The sequence below is a fragment of the Lathyrus oleraceus genome, chromosome 5, assembly GCF_024323335.1.
Source record: "Lathyrus oleraceus cultivar Zhongwan6 chromosome 5, CAAS_Psat_ZW6_1.0, whole genome shotgun sequence".
Taxonomy (NCBI): domain Eukaryota; kingdom Viridiplantae; phylum Streptophyta; class Magnoliopsida; order Fabales; family Fabaceae; genus Lathyrus; species Lathyrus oleraceus.
This window is the reverse complement of record NC_066583.1, coordinates 229,247,697-229,255,362: the sequence shown is the minus strand read 5'-3', so window position 1 is coordinate 229,255,362 and position 7,666 is coordinate 229,247,697.

The following is a 7,666-nucleotide window of genomic DNA, read 5'->3' as shown; positions in this document are numbered from 1 at the left end:
AGTGGTTGAGTTGATCTAATGCAATTTCTAAGGTCAACTTGCAGACATTATGACTAAGCCTTTGAAGCTTGAGTCATTTTGCAAGTTAAGGGAGAAACTTAGCATATGTAATTTTTAAAGTTTAAATTGAGTTACTTGTTTATTGTCTTAAACTGAATTATAAAGAGTGTGATTGATAGAGTAGAAGTAAGAAAGAGAGAAACAAGTTGAAGGCACATTGATATCTTTTCTTGATTGATTAGAGAAGTTGGAAAGTGATATAGAGGTTGGAAAGAGTGAAGGAATAATGGGGGCCTATAATTTTTTCTTCTCTCTTCTAATATGAAAAGAAAAGGGAGCAAAATAAATTGTGTTCTTTGTTCCACTTGTACTCCCTAAATTGTTTAAACACTTTTTTTTTCTTTAAGAATTAAATGCATTTTTGGTCCCTCTATTTTTATGATTTTAATCTTTTGGTCCCTTATTTTAAAACTCAGTTTTTTAGCCCCTCTATTTTACAATCCTCGTGATTTTTGTTCCCCGTCCACTTTTGCACATGCCAGTAATTTAATATGTTTCTTTCCCATTATAGCGCCAAGTAAGCAATAATGGCCATTTCGAAAAAAGTAAAATGATTAATTGTATTTTTAATATAAGTTGATATTATTTTTATTGATTTTAATTTATTATTCAAATATTCATCAATATTTTTTTTCTTTGGATTTTTCATTCTATCGTCTTTTTCAAACCTGTAATAGTCAGACACATCTTCAGGTTGTTAAAAGATGAAGCAGATGAAAATGATTGTGTAATGGAAGGTTCTCCTTCTCGAGGGTTGGGAAACATAACTTATCAAACTCATTCTTGCTCAACTGATGACTCAAAACCCTGTTCAAGTAATAAAAGTACCCCTTTAACTTTTCCACTTCAATCTTCTTTACAGTGAGTACTTTCTGTAGCGGTGTATTCGTCACTTTATGATTTATTGATTAAATCAAAAGCAAAGCATACAAAGATAGAGTCGCCACCGCACTTTTATTTATCCAAAGGATTGGCTAAAAAGCGAACAAAAGCCTAAGAAGTTTTACACATAGAAAACTAATGAAAAGGTCAGAGATCTGGGTAAGGGGTTAATTACGCAATGGGAAGGTGTTAGGCACCCAAAACGTCCTAGGTACTCCTAGGGAACCTCTTTTCACACTTGTTGTATAAAAAGTTTATTTGTTTATGACATATATTGTGCAAACAATGATGGAAGGGATGAGAAAAGAATATACAATTTTTATTGTTTTTGTGTTTGAACGGATGAACCCGTTGCCTACGTACCTTCCATGAAAGGTAAGGATCAAAACGCCGTAGTTCGGCTAAAAGATTTCCAAAATATGAGTGGGTTCATTTTAAACAAAAGCCCTAAGGTCTTTCGTTATCCACGGGAGAAAACTCAACCTTATACAAACAACAAGTCCACCATGTGAGAAAAGCTTCGACGTACTAGAGGGGTTAACCCTGTTTTCAGTACGGAAGTCTTACAGTTCGATCACTAAGGACAAAAGGTGAGATTAACATCAACCAACTAGGATAAATCAAACTTATGGCTAATGTATGAAAACATGATTGAAAAGTGGGCTTGGGCCACAAAAGCAATTGAGTGAGTGAGATTAATTGATTTGAGTATTCATGAAAATATGGTCAAAGTATGATTAGAATTTGATTCAAAGAAGTGTTATGAAAATGAGAAGTTTGAAAATCATAGGCTTAAAGCCTAGGTTTCTAGTTTGAAAAGGAGTGAAAATGTTTGCACAATAGATGTCAAAGTTTTTGAATTATCATGTGAAAAGAGAGTTTTGAAAACACACACAAAAATGGAAGGGTGAGGAAGTAAAACTTCTTAGATGTTCACCTCTTGAAATCATATGGAAGATGATTCAAGTGATTCCTTTGGAATAGGCAACAATGCAAATAACAGGTAAGCAAAGTGTCAGGCGAGGTTAACAAAGGCGGATACCGGATGCCAATTACTGGACTTATACCAATCTCCTAAAACAAAGATGGATACCAGATGCCACTCAATGGACTTATACTAGTCTCCTAAAGCAAAACAAAACATGGATATCAGATGCCAATCAACTGGACTTACACTAATCTCACTGAAGCACAAAGGATGGATACCGGATGCCAATCAACTGGACTTACACCAATCTCCTACCATATCACAGGAAACAAATGCCAAAAACTGGACTTACAATTGACTCCTCAATGGTCATAGGAAACAACTGCCAATAAATGGACTTACAGTTGACTCCTCCAAACAAGATGATCACACAGATATGAACAATGATTATGCAATAATGAGCAATTAATGATGATAAATGCACAAAGGTACACATAAGCAGACATGCACAGATGAATCAAGCAATCAGACAAACAAGTCAATTAGCACACACTATATACAAGCAATTAGGCTCAAACAAGGTTAGACTTTACAGTCAACTGGAATGGGGTAAGTTGTGCTCTTAACCTTAACATTGAGAGTTAAGGTGAAGCCAGATGAAATGGAGATGAGGGGTGTGCCTCATAGCTTCTATCCCTGGTCAGGGAGAGCTTTTGAATAATAGAAGGTGTGGGAGTTCAGAAAGTTGGAACTCTTCTCCACAAAGATTAGACTCTATAGATCTTGGGTTAAGATCCACAATGCATCAACATGTTATGTGAGCAAAGGGATGACACACTGACTAGCAGGAGATGGACTACACATCTCTTCTATCTGCCAATTTCCTTATCAAAGGACTTTTCCTGCTTAGCACAAAATTAAACACACAAAGACATTGCCTCTTAAGGAGGACTTCAGACAGGTGTCTGGCCACATAACAGGCCAGGTCTTCCAGACTACATGAAGAAGAGAGGTTATACCTAATTGGTTAAGCAACCAAGCAAAAGCAAGTTCAAAGTGAACTTAAGCAACTTAATGTACCTGTGGAAACATCACACAAATCAGTACAAAGTTCATATAATCCAACAACAGTTAATATCAACAGTCAAACCCAATAAGCAAAGGCATAAGCCACAAGTCAAGCTCAAATGAGTTGACAACCCTACAAAACACACAATGTTAGTAGACAATGGTAAACATCAAGTTCTCAAATGATGGAGCATCGACAACTATGGAACTTGAGTGATTAACCTGAAAACAAAGCTCAAAGATGAGAAGCAAACCCCTAGGTCAAAGCCTAGGGTCAAAGATGAGGAAAAAATTCAAAACAGAAGCTCAAATTTGACATGATGAAACTTCAAACAATTATTGACACATAGCAAAAAGTCTCACATTCATATCATTTACCAAATGCATTTCATGATCATTCTAAGTTCAAAGCAATTTTAAAGTCCACATGTGATCAAACAGAAAGATAAATCTCAATTAAATCAGAAATGATTCACAAAAATCTGGAAAAATTCATGCATATTCAAGACATCTCATATGATCAGCATGCAAAAAATCAGAACAATTGAGCATCATTTGATAGGGTAAACACATAGCATAAGATGAACATGCAAAGGGTGTGACACAAATTGTCACACCAACTTAGAACAATCATAAAACAGAAATGATAATTGATAAAAATACCAAATCAACACCAAAATGTCAAGGAATGAATCTAGTTTCATCATGTCAATTTTCAGAAGCATTGGATTAAAACTTATCATTTCACAACAAATATGGCAAGCAAGGTATAAGATATGATACATGTGAACATTCTCTAGCACCAATTTAATTTCAGCCATGCACAATTTGAGTAAAAATAACCAAAACATTCTAGACAGAAAATGGGACCTAACACAAAAATCCTCACATTTTTTGGAATTGTTTTCAATTTAATATGGATTTTAGAAGTGGATGAAAAAATAAAAAAACATGAAAACATGGCATGTGAAGCAATGGAGGGAAAAGGAAATAAATGTAAAGCAAATTTGAAATAATGATGGAGCCAGGAATCGAAGCCAGGCAAAATTTGAAATGGATAGCGCGCGCTAGCTTAAAACACAGTCGTTTGGCTCAAACCCTAGGCAACGTGCATGCATGCAAGCGAAAATCCGCAGGTAATGCTGAAGAACACATAGGTAAATTCGCAGGTAATGCTATGAAGGATGTGGTAAATTCTGCAGGAAATATGCAGCAATACATGAACACGATGAAGATCTTCAAGATCTTCATCTCCAGATTTCCAGAAAATCTCAACATGCACAGAAACACAAATTAAGCATAGCATTGGATTCATCATGCAACATACATCATCAATCCACAATCATTTCATCATAAATCATAACAACAAGCATGGATCGAAGAGATTATGAATCATGCCTCAAACTTCATTTAATCGGTTCTCACTCATTTCAGCACGAAATTCTTTGATTTAAAGCTCACGATAACCAGCATCAAAAGATCTATAACATCATGTCAATAAAAAGCAAGAATATGAGAATGAATTTGTAACCTCTTGTAGAAGCAGAACTGGATTCAGCTGGATTTATGCCTTGCAATGCTTAAAATCTTCTTCTACAATGCTTGTGAAGTTGAATGGAAGGAAGATCACAGTTCAATTGCACGTGTTTCAACAGAATTTTGGATTTGCCATAGATGCATCAAGCTTCATGAATGCTTCTATCTTGCATGAATTCCACTGTTTCTATGAAGGATCCTGCTCAAAATCAACTCAATAACAAGAATCAAACACGAAAATGCAATGGCAAATGAAGAAATTGGAAGAAAGTTTGAGAGAGAAATTTTGGTATTCTAGATCTAGATCTTGAGAAATGAAGTGTTGTTAGCAGAATTCTGTTATGCTTAGGGTTATATACCCCTTCTTAATCCAATCCTTAATCACGCTTAAGCAAATGCAATTGGAATTAGCTAAAATGAAGTGCAAATGCAAAATGGCCATTTTACCCTATGCATGGTGTGCATGATGAACAGTGCACGAATTTATGTTAATTTCACTTAAAAAATGCATTTTTGGAGCTATTGGCAATTGTAAAATTATTCAAATGAATTACCAATTTTAAATTGTGAAATTTCCCTCCAAAAATCAAGATTTTTGCAAATGATCATGAAATGAGAAATGATGCAATGTAATGCAAGATTATGAAATTATAGGTCAAAACAAGATTAATGCAAAAAGAGCCACATGATTTGGAGCAATGGTTGAGAAGTTATGCACTTTTGAAGTTCAATCCACACTTGGCCATGTTTTGATCATATCTCTTCAACCACAAATGAGAAATTGATGTTCTTGGACATTTTGGAAATGGGAGAGAAGGATCTACAACTTTCATGTTCAACAAAGTTTCATTTGAAGCATTTTTGGTCATGTAATTTGAAGTTGAAGTTGGATGAAAACCTTTCCATTTTTGGAAAGTTCAAATTATAGGTCACTTTCTATTTTTGGCAAATTTTGACTAGACCTCAAATTCTTCAAAGTGAGTGTTTGAAATTTCAAATGAGACTTGTTTGAACATGAATGAATTATTTCTCATCACTTCCCATATCCAAATCCACAATTGACTTTACAGTTGACTGGCTAGGGCTTCAGTTGACTGAAGAATGCCTTGATGAGATTCAAGCCTCTACCACTTGAGATTTTGATTCAAAATGATATCATAGCTCATATAAGCTCTTGTGAATGAATGTGGTGTCCAAATTCTCAAGAATGGCCACCATCTATTGCTCAATGAATGCATTGACTGCCTTGACCTGTAATTGCTTCATCTGCAAGTAACAAGGTTAGATGACATATTTTTGTACTTTTGGTTAGTGAACAAATGAAAAGCAATGATATACAAATGCAAAACATGCTTGGTGATCAAGAACCACTCTCAAAAGATAACCCACCCATAGGGAAGCAAGCAAGATGCACAATGATCCTTGAGGCAATGACATGTTATGATATGATATGATGAGGTATCTTAGGGACAAAATTGGGGTCTTACACTTTCAACTCACCCAAATTGATTCTTGAGCTCAGTTGAGGTTGCATTTCTCAACAGACATATTCTTTAGTGGTGGATATCGGGTCCTCTATGAGACTCAAGTTCAGTTCAAGTGACAGTCACTCGTATGGGACTCGAACACCGTGAAAGTCGAATCATACGAGCATGTGTGAACCGCGCCTGACCTAGATGTAGATCCATTCGGGGATTGATATTTCGTGAATATGAATGGTGATTGTTTGAGTTATGAGAACTCAGTGACATGTTTCTATACACTACGAATATCCCTTAGACACTTAAGTCTTAGTTATCTTATGTGAATGATACACAAGTAACGAGATATGAAGACTTGATTTAGGATTTGATTACAAAACCCTATAGATTCGAGAGGACCCATAGGATAGGGGAAATCACTGAGATTATTATCTCACCCTGATATTATTGTTTCTTTTCAGGTGTTGTTTGGAGCTTTAATGTCTACAAGAAGAGTTATGCATTGATGTTTCAAGGGATGTTGATTATTGTGATCTTTCGTTGTGGAGTTGTGTACAATTAAGATATTGTACATAGTTCTTAGATTTTATTTTTAGGCTTTATTATATAACATGTGTCATTGATGTATTTAGTTGTACATGTGTATATAATGATGTCATTAGGCACTTATGTTGGGTTAGTACCAAGAATTAACACTTGTATGATATTATTCTAGATATATATTATACATGGTGTTACAGTTGGTATTAGAGCCTGGTCGACTCTCGACCTAGCCTTGAAACATCATAAGTAAATCTATTCCATCCTCATATGTGTGTTTAGCCAACATGATTCTTAATATCAATGTATGTAGTATTGGGCCCGATCAACCTAATTCTATGTGTGTGGTAGGTAGGATCATGGTTGAGTGACCACGAGGATTCTGAAGGTTGTAGAGCTTGTGCTTCGAGGGTGGACTTAAGCCAAGAGTTAGGGAGTAAGGAGAACCAGTTAGATCAGTTGAAGTTTCAGTAAGAGTTTTGATTTTAGTAAAGTGGGATTGAAGAGTAATGTATGGTTCAAGAAATCCTGTAGTGCAAATGGAGTCGAGAAGTTGAGGATTTCTATCGATTGAAGTGTTGTAGTTTTGAGAAATATGTGAATCTGCTAGTAGAACAAGGTTGATCCACTAGTGTGGAATAAATGTTGTAAGTAATTCCATACAATGGAGGAGGAAGGACGGTTTTGTTGCATATATGTTATAAGGTCTAGAAGTGCGATAGTATATCGGTGTTTCAGCTTGTATGGTCACTAGAGCATCTTGGAAAAACGGGAGTACTTCATATAATTGTTCAGAATGGAGCCTTCCAAAGTGTTGAAAGCTCAAGAGATAGGGACGCTTAGCATCTTTGTAAGGGTCTAAGGTAGTGGTGAAGTATAAGAAGAGGCTCGAGGATACGACTGCTTATTTCAAGTGAAACATGTATCCATCAGACAAAGAGTAGAAGACAAACTCAGTGCATCCAGTCTTAGAGAAATAGATCGTGTTCAAGATGGTTCATCATAGGTACAGTGTTAGTAAGAGACCATTATGGAAATTTTGAGTTCCCAAAAGATTAGTTAAAAGAGATTTATGTCGAAGAGAGAGAACAAGAATCACAGATCAACAGAAGTTCTAGTGGGATTGGTTGAAGAAGGTTGTGTTGAGAGAAAGAAAAAGTAATTTGGATCC